Source organism: Phocoena phocoena, chromosome 18 (assembly GCF_963924675.1).
Source record: "Phocoena phocoena chromosome 18, mPhoPho1.1, whole genome shotgun sequence".
NCBI lineage: Eukaryota > Metazoa > Chordata > Mammalia > Artiodactyla > Phocoenidae > Phocoena > Phocoena phocoena.
In genome coordinates, this window is record NC_089236.1 from 26,638,409 (window position 1) to 26,648,149 (window position 9,741).

Genomic DNA, 9,741 nt, shown 5'->3' on the forward strand with positions numbered 1-9,741 from the left:
TATATGAAACAATTGTTTCAAGACACTGGACTTCAGGCAATGAAAACTGAGAGATGGGAAAAAAAATGACTTACCCAGTTTACTGATTTGAGAGTATTTTTAGATGTGGCATACAAAGAGGTAATCCAGGTGGAGCCTAGGAGATTCCCAAAGTTAAGAAGAGAGAGTTCAGGAGAAACTGAGGAGAATGAGCAATCTAGAATTTACAGAACAAATTACTGGAGAGAATACAGCTACATATACACTCTAGAGCTCTGCAGGGAGTTGCATCTGAGTATTCAACAGAGTAATGATTAGCACATGCTAGTGAGGAATTTACATGAGACTGGGGGAAAACACACTGGAAAGAATGAGAGGAAACAGTGCCCTATGCTCACACAGGACTAGGAAAAGTCCCTGTTCCTACCAACCAGATTGGAAACCCCACTATTTATGGGGAATTGGCTAGATTACTCAACTCTCGTCTTGCATAACCAAGCTTAAAGAAATTTCCAAAAGAATCAACTGTTTCCAGGTAACCCCTGAAAAAGCTCACAAATATTTACAGAAATACAAATATATTCTCCACAGCAAAAATGTAAAAGTTGCAATCTCTGGCAATCAAAAATTTCCAGCAGACAAGGGAGGTAGAAAATATGACTCACAATAAGGAGATAGATCAATCATTTAAAGCTGACACAGAACTAATACAGATGTCAGAATTTGCAAACAAGGGCATTAAAACAGTCATTATAACTGAAGTCCATATGTTCAAAAGTTTGGCAGAGACATGGAAGATTAAAAAACGTAGACCCTAATTATAGAGGTAAAAGTATGATGGATGAAATTTAGGGCAAAGTAGATACCGCAGAAAAAAATGATTAGTAAAATTGAAGACATAGCAAAAGAAACTATCCAAAGTAAAATGTACAGAGAAAACAGAAGGAAAATAAAAAAAACAAAAGCCCTCAGCATATCCAAGAGCTGTGGGTCAGCACAAAGCAATCCAATATCCATGATATTGGAGGATAGGAGAGAGAGGAGTGTGTGCGTGTGTGTGTGTGTGTGTGTGTGTGTGTTTGTATATGTAATGTATATATTAGCCTATATATACAATATATATATAGTATAAAAATGTATATCTGTTTATAAATGTATATATGTATAAAATATAAAATCATATTAAACACATATATTACATATATATATTTTGCATATTAAATTTGTATTTGAAGACATGCATGCTATGTACAGAGGAACACATATAAGAATGACAGATTGTTTGTTGAAAAAGTACAAGGGAGAAGAAAGTGGAGCAATGCTTTAAAGTCCTGAAAAAAATCTGTCAAGCTAAATTTTTGTACCCAGAAAAAAATATATTTCAAAAACAAAGACAAAATGAAGACATTTTCAGACAGAGGAAAACTGAAACAATGCATATCTCTGAGAAATGTTAAAGGAAGCCATTTGCATAGAAAGAAAGTGATACTGGATTTTAATCTAGATATACAGAAAGTAAAGAGTTATGACAAGGGTATCTAATTTAGGTAAATATATAACATTACTTCTTTAAATATCTTCAAAATGCAAATGTAAGTATGAACAAAATAATAATGTATTATGTAGTTTAAAATATACACAGTAGGAGCCCAGAGATCTACACTGGGGAAATGGAAGTATTCTAAAGTAAAGTAGTAAAATTTGTATTACATGTGGAGTGGTATAATATAATTTGAAGATAAGTTGTGCTGAGTTAAAAATGTAAACTATAAATACTAAAGCTACAACTAAAATGACAAAGCAAAGAACTATAAATAATAACCCAACAAAGGAGATAAAATAAAACTTAAATCATACTTAATTTAAGTGAAAATAGAGAGAAAGAAAAGGTAACAGATAAAAGTCAGAAATGATCAGTTGGAAAAAAACCTGTCTATAAAAACACAATCTCAGTATAGACACAAATAGGGTAAAAATAGATAAAAAAGATATACCATTTGAACACTGATCAAAAGAAACCTGGAGGAACTATATTATTATCAAATAAAATAGATTTGATAGGAAACAGTATTTCTAGGGTTAAAGATTGAAATAAAAGCAGGCAAACAATAGAGAAATATCAATGAAACTAAAAGCTGGTTCTTTGGGAAAGTCATTAAAGATGATAAACTCTAGTAAAAATTTAGGAAAAGATATTTGTTTTTCTCTTTCTGACTTACTTCACTCTGTATGACAGACTTTAGGTCCATACACCTCACTACAAATAACTCAATTTCATTTCTTTTTATGGCTAGTATTCCATTGTATATATGTGCCACATCTTTATCCATTCATCTGTCAATGGACACTTAGGTTGCTTCCATGTCCTGGCTATTGTAAATAGAGCTGAAATGAACATTGTGGTACATGACTCTTTTTGGATTATGGTTTTCTCAGGGTTTATGCCCAGTAGTGGGATTGCTGGGTCATATGGTAGTTCTATTTTTAGTTTTTTAAGGAATCTCCACACTGTTCTCCATAGTGGCTGTATCAATTTACATTCTCACCAACGGTGCAAGAGGGTTCCCTTTTCTCCACAACCTCTCCAGCATTTATTATTTGTAGATATTTTGATGATGGCCATTCTGACTGGTGTGAGATGATATCTCATTGTTCAAATACCATATGCTAACACATATATATGGAATCTAAGAAACAACGACAAAAAATGGTCATGAAGAACCTAGGGGCAAGATGGGAATAAAGACACAGACCTACTGGAGAATGGACTTGAGGATACGGGGAGGGGGAAGAGTAAGCTGGCACAAAGTGAGAGAGTGGCATGGACATATATACACTACCAAACGTAAAATAGATAGCTAGTGGGAAGCAGCCACATAGCACAGGGAGATCAGCTCAGTGCTAGAGGGGTGGGATAGGGAGAGTGAGAGGGAGGGAGACGCAAGAGGGGAGAGATATGGGGATATATGTAGATGTATAAGTGATTCACTTTGTTATAAAGCAGAAACTAACACACCATTGTTAAGCAATTATACTCCAATAAAGATGCTAAAAAAAAGTATATTAGGAAAAGAGAAGAGAACAAACGAGTGGTGACAGAAATTGCCAATGGTATACAACGAGATAGATGATGGTATTACAGATTCTACAAATATTAAAGGTAAAATAAAAGATCTTGAACAAGTTTATGCCAAAAATTTGTCAGCTTAGATGAAATGGATGCAGCTAGCAAAGCTCAGAGTTGTTTCACATACTTGCCAGCACTTACTATAGCCAAGCTTTTTAATTTAAAGCATTGTAGTAGGTTTGTTTGCAATGATGTAGAACAATTGGAACTCTCCTATACTACTGGTGAGAAGGTAACTGATACAATTACTTTGGAAAAGAGTTTGGCAGCTTCTTAAAATTGAACGTAACCTTCCGTATGACCCAGATATTCTGCTCCTAGGTATTTACCCAAGAGAAATGAAACCTATGACTATACAAAGTCATAAAAATCTTTGTATAAAAAACCTATACAAAAATTTGGAAACATATTAATAGCAGCTTTATTGGCAATAGACAAAACTGGAAACAATCCAAATGTCCCCAGCAGGTGAATGGATAAACAAGTTCTGGTGTATACAAACAGTGCAGTATTACATAGCAAAAAGCAAAACAAAACAAAAACAACCTGTCTATACAAAACAACAACATAAATACACCTCAAAACAGTTTTGCAGAATGATGCTTGGCAAAAAAGAGTTTATGCTGTATGACTCCATTTAGATAAATTTCTAGAATGAGCAAACAAATCTATAGTGGCAGATCAGTTCTTGCCTTGGTAGTAGCACGAGGAAGTGATTACATAGAGACACCAAGAAACTTTTGTGGGTAGTAGATATGTTCATATCTTATTTGGAGTGATGGTTTCACACGATTTACATGTGTTAAATTATCATATTTTAAACTTTAAATATGTACTTTTTATTGTTATCTAAAGAATTTTTCAAAAAGCTTAAGGACAGCTATACTTTATGGAGTATCAAGTGTTTGCAGTTTTACAACTTCCGAATTTATAACATAGGATATAGAAATATTATTTTCTTTTTAAAAATATATTGAAGTATAGTTGACTTACAATATTATGTTAGTTTCAGGTGTACAACATAAGAACTCGATATTTTTATAGATTACACATCATACAAACTTATTATAAAATATTGACTGCACTCCCTGTACAGTACATTACATCCCTGTGACTTATTTATTTTATAACTGGTAGTTTGTACCTTTTTTTTTTTTTTTTATAAATTTATTTATTTATTTATGGCTATGTTGGGCCCTCGTTTCTGTGTGAGGGCTTTCTCTAGTTGTGGCAAGCGGGGGCCACTCTTCATCGCGGTGCGCGGGCCTCTCACTGTTGCGGCCTCTCTTGCTGCGGAGCACAGGCTCCAGATGCGCAGGCTCAGTAGTTGTGGCTCACGGGCCCAGTTGCTCCGCGGCATGTGGGATCCTCCCAGACCAGGGCTTGAACCCATGTCCCCTGCATTCGCAGGCCGATTCTCAACCACTGCGCCACCAGGGAAGCCCCATTTGTACCTCTTAAAACCCTTCATCTATTTCACCCCTCTCCCCAACCCTCTCCTCTGTGGTAACCACTAGTTTGTTCTCTGTATCTCTGAGTCTGCTTCTGTTTTGTTCTGCTTGTTTATTTTGTCTTTTTAGATTCTACACATAAGTAAAAACATGCTATATTTGTCTTTCTCTAAGTATAATACCTTCCAGATACATCCATGTTGTCACAAATGGTAAGATTTCATATTACTAAGCCATCAGAAAGAAATCTTAGGTTCTTGCTTAGATTTGGTACAGATCAGTCTCTCCCAAATCTGTAGTGTTTCACAAACATAAGTGGTTTTTATAAAAGTGAAATGTTATCAATTATATGTTTAAGAAATAATTATTTTAATTCATTAATAAAATATAGCATTTTATGTATTGATTTCAATTTTTTTTTCTTATCATGATCCTTAAATGGAACTTGCTTAGTCTTTATTTCTTCTCTGACTGTTAACAACATTTAACTGACCTACTTGCAACTAATTCATGACTGTAACAGTTTGTGTGCATAAAAATATTCCATTACATCAATATTTTAATTAGATGCTTCATAAAGCACTTTGCAATAGAGTATAATTTTTATTTTAAATCACAAGTGACTGGAACTATAGTTTATGAAGAGATATATACCCAATTAATTTGTGTGGTTTGTTTTATCCTTTGTGCATTGTTATGCATGTATTTTTAAAATTAATTAATTAATTTGTTTATTTTTGGCTGCAATGGGTCTTTGTTGCTGTGCACAGGCTTTCTCTAGCTGTGGTGAGTGTGGGCTACTCTTCACTGCAGTGCACGGGCTTCTCATTGCAGTGGATTCTCTCTTTGTGGAGCATGGGCTCTAGGTACACAGGCTTCATTAGTTGTGGCACATGGGCTTAGTTGTTCCATGGCATGTGGGATCTTCCTGGACCAGGGCTTGAACCCATGTCCTCTGCATTGGCAGGCGGATTCTTAACCACTGAGTCACCAGGGAAGTCCCTGTTATGCATGTTTAATGATAAACTTCTCAACTTTTCTTCTCTGCCTAACACAAACTATTGTCTGATAGAGTGTATACATTGTATTTTTGGATTCTATGGTTAAATGGTCTTTTATACAAATTTTATAACATATTTTCATTGATTTTATGTAATTATATCCACAATATGTATGTGTACTTTTATTATCTTTTCATGATAGGCAGCGATTCATAGAGATAACTAATTTCAAATTTTCCTCATGATATAACTTTAACATGGACTATAGAGCAAAGGAAATTACAGTGACATTGCATTATCTCCAGAGAGTTTTCCAGTTAGCATTCTAGATTGCTCTGTGGTAATTCTTAAAATAGATTTAAACCCTGGAATCGTGGCTGTCAGGATACCAATATTTGTATTTATGCAGCCCAGTGCATGGCAAATCTATTGTACTTTTACAGTCTTCTGATAGAGATCAGAAGATAAAACTACTGTATAAAAGCTGAACTGGTAACTATATTTTGGAGATGAGGGAGATTGAGGTATCTTTCATGATTTGACTAATAAGGCAAGCAAATTCAGTGGTATTTAATTTTTTTGTGAGATGTTTAGTCTTCTCTCAAAAAAGAAACAAATGTAAAATTTTATAATAATTACCAAACTAAAATATACTTTACGTTGGATAGGAAATAATGCTGATATATTTTTTATAGAATATCCTGCATTCTTTTTGACCTTTCTTGAGAGAGAGCAATGATTGTCAAAAATTCATTTATTATCTGAGTCAAACTACATAAAAGAGACAACTTGAGCACTTACAGTACAAGCAGGAAAATAATGACAAAAAGTAAGTATTACCCATTTAAAATAAAAGCTTATTTTCTTCACAAAATTATACCTCATTGAATAGTTAAGGTGTGTGTGAACTGCAGACACCAGCTCGTGTTCTTAGTGGTTTTATGATCATAGTTACCAGAGCAAGAAACCACACTTACATACTTATTCACAAAAGGCACAGATACACAAAAATGCCGTGAATCACAGAACTCACACGTTTCATACTCACCTTTGCCACTATTTGTAGCAGCTTCCATTTCCCTATTTTGAAGAAGAACATAAGAAAATGTCATCTGAAATTATAGGCCATCTCTTAGAGAGATAACATTTAATGTATAGATCCAGAAAACATGAGGCATGGTGGTGAGAGGGAAACATCTCTTCTTGTCTCAATGTCTCAGATCTTTTCTATGTGATCAGAGAGCACTGACTCATTCCTGAAATTATTAATGTGGTCATTGCTGTTAAAGTAGAACTTCTGGTCAAAAGACTGAGACTATAATTCAGTTTTTAGTTCGAAAGTCTTGGCAATTTGCATTTGTTACATCTTCTGGACTGTGAGGACTTCTTGTTGGTTTGAAGGTCTTGCAAGGAACCCCAGGAATAGAGAAACAGACAGTACATACTTTTGCTGAAGATTTGAGAACACAGTATATTCTGCTTATTTTAGTAGCTATGTTGAAATTTTTGTTCAGTTACAGAACTGGGTTATTTGCACATAAGTATACCTCATGTATAAATAATAACTTTCATATATTTTTTTCTGTGTTATCATAAGGGGACATCCCTAAAAATATAGTATCATTCCTTTCTGTTTTGGTATTTCTACATCCTGGTAAAATTAATATGCTAGCCTCCACTGCACTGGAGAGTCTAAACTCTAACTTGAGATCAGAAAGTCCATATTCTTGGGAGATGTTTATCTTAAGTCCTTATAGAATTGCTATTGGAAATGTGTTTGGTAATGTCATATTTTCAGCTTTCACCAGAGAGCACTAGAGAAAATACATTGTTGCTACATTTGTTGCAGAAATATTATTGATGCCATTGTTTATGACATCACACAGCACCCTGATACAAAATTTCACCTGAGAAATTTTCTGTTGAGTCAGTTGCTAAAATGAACTTGCTACCAAACCAAACTTGGGTCCGCTTGCCTGCGGAAAATAAAACAAATCTACTGACGCTGGGTTGTGATGAAGGAAAGTGCAATGTTTAATGCAGGACACCAAGCAAGGAGTCCAGGGCAGCTTGTACTCAAAACACCCAAGCTCCCCAATGGGTTTCAGCAAAGCATTTTTAGAGGCCAGGTGACTGACTGAGAGGCATCTCAGTGTATGTGATCAGCTTGTGCACAATTCTCATTGGTTGATGGTGAGGTAACAAGCAAGTGTTACAGGGGTCAACATTATCAATCCTTAGGTGCCAGCAAGTCTAGGGACTCAGTGCCCATGGTCATCAAGTAGTTAATTTCTTCCATTTGGTACAGGTTTTAGCATTGTTTAAACAGCTCAGGAAATGTGCATCAGATACTAGTAGTATCTAGGTACTAGAGAGAGGAACTAAAGCAGAGGATATGGGAAAGGGTTCTGTCCCAGGAAGGCCCCAGAAGACCCTGCTGGGTTACAAACTTTGCTTCTTCTTACAGTCTCAAATGCTTTTTAATGTTTTTTGAAAATAAGATTTTTTCCTATGTATAAATCATACATTAATTATACCTTAATAAGGTGTAATAAATTAATGTATAATTTATACATAGGAAAATGCCAAATCTTAAATGTACAAAAGATGGATTTTGATATATGTTTACTCCTGAATCAAAATTCCTGTATCCCCCTGTCTTTTCCATACCCTCTCCCAAAGGTGACTACTATTTTGACAGCTATATCAATAATTTTCATTCTACCTACTCTTGAACTTGATGTAAACAGAACCATACTGTATATATTCTTGTGTGTTTGGCTTCTTTAACTCAGCATAATGGTTTGAAGTTTATACAAGTTGTTGCATTGTCTGCAGCTTGTTCCCTTTTTTAATATTGAGGTATAATTTATAAACATACAATTAAATTTGCCCATTTTTAATTGTACAATTCTGTAAATTTAGTAAATTTACAGAATTGTGCACATCACCATACTCTACTTTTAGAACATTCTCATCCCCCTGATAAAATCCCTCATGCTCATTTATAGCTATTCACTATTCCCACACCCAGCCCTAGGCAACCACTACTCTACTTTCTGTTTCTGTAGATTTGCCTCTTCTAGATACTTCATATAAATGTAACCATGCTACATGTGGTTTCCATGCCTGGCTTTACTCCCTTAGCATAATGCTTTATATGTTTCTTTCATGAGTGGTATATATCATGGTTTTATTATTTTTTATCACTTAATAATATTTCATTGTATGGACGTACCACTTACTTTTTTTTTTTTTTTTTTTTTTTTGCCATACGCAGGCCTCTCACTGTTGTGGCCTCTCCCATTGAGGAGCACAGGGTCTGGATGTGCAGGCTCAATGGCCATGGCTCACGGGCCCAGCCACTCCACGGCATGCGGGATCTTCCCAGTTCGGGGCATGAACCCATGTCCCCTGCATCGGCAGGCAGACTCTCAACCACTGCGCCACCAGGGAAGCACCCACTTACTTTTGAAATCTATTTACCAGCTGATTGACATTTGGGTTATTTCTATTTTTTGGCTGTTGTAAATAATACTACTATAAAAATTCATTTGAATGTTTGGGGATCGACATATGTTTTCATTTCCCTAGTTAGATATCTATATAAGATAGAATTGGTAGGTCATAAGATATATTTATGTTTAAAATTTTAATAAACTGCCAAACTAATTTCCAGAGTGGCTATGCAATCTTATATTCTCACCAATAATATCTCAAGATTATTGTTTTCCACATTATTTTGCCTCCATTTTGAAGAAATTTTAATGGATTTAGAATTCAGTATTGAGGCTTTTTTCCTTTCAACACTGAAAAGGTGTTTCATTATTTTATACCTTCCATTTTTCTGATGTCATGTCAACTGTTTTCTTGCTGTTTTCCTGCATTCAATGCGTATTATTTTTCTTTGATGTTTATAAGATTTTCAATTTATTTTTAGTAATAGCTTTACTCTAATGTGTCTAGTTGTAATTGTTTAAAAAATTTAAACCTGTATGGGATTTGCTGAACTTCTTGACTGTGTGGATTGATTTTATTTATTAAATTTGAAAATTTCTAAGTCCTTAACTTCTTCAAGTATTTCTTCTAAGTAGTTTTCTCTTCTCTCTCCTGGGACTACAATTTTACATGTGCTAGATCATATGATAATGTCACTTTGACACTGTCTCCTGTATATATTGTA